Below are 788 nucleotides of genomic sequence, written 5' to 3'. Positions count from 1 at the left end.
ACCGTCACGTTATAACGCCCCCACGGCTGAAAGGGCGAGCATGTTTGGTGGGACGGGGATTCGAACCCGCGACCCTCAGATTGCGAGTCGAGCGACTTATCCACCTGGCCATGAGGTCATAAGAAAGAATCATAAAATGTATCCTTATAAGAGAGGTACCCGAAGACGTAGGATCCATATAACGTTTGACAGATTTATCCCCTCCTTGCAAAATGCAATTTAATAAAAAGAGGTACCTGAAGATGTAAGACACATAAAGTGCTGGACATATACAGTTTGATATATTTATCCACTGTTTGCAAACTTCTCGTGTGAAACGAAACGAACCAAAAATAAAACTCCTTAAAGGAAGGACCAAATATGAATGCTAAACTTCACAACATCTCAATTATAAAACTACTATTCACATTTTCCACTTGTAGGAAGGTAACTAGATTATCTAATAAAGTAGAAAGACAAAGAAGTAAAACTTATTTCCTGAAGTTCTGTTTTCGTTATAAAGTATAGCAACAGGGCCAGAAAAGAAAGATGTCCGAATAATTATTATCAACCTCATTGTGATGTAATATCATATACCCTACCGATCAATAGATCTAGCCGGTCATTTTTCTTAATTTGAAAAGCGAGAAGTTAGAGTCATTGCCTGTCAAATGTATATATACATATCGCAGAGTTAATTTAAGGTAACAAAATATTTTTAGATTTATAAATTACTATTCGATCAATTTCTGTAACTTAAAAAACGCCATTTGAGGTCAAACAATTTTTTTAGAGTTCCCAGGAACAAA

This window comes from Limulus polyphemus, unplaced genomic scaffold (assembly GCF_000517525.1).
Source record: "Limulus polyphemus unplaced genomic scaffold, Limulus_polyphemus-2.1.2 Scaffold143, whole genome shotgun sequence".
In the NCBI taxonomy this organism is placed as follows: Eukaryota; Metazoa; Arthropoda; class Merostomata; order Xiphosura; family Limulidae; genus Limulus; species Limulus polyphemus.
This window is presented reverse-complemented; position numbering follows the sequence as displayed.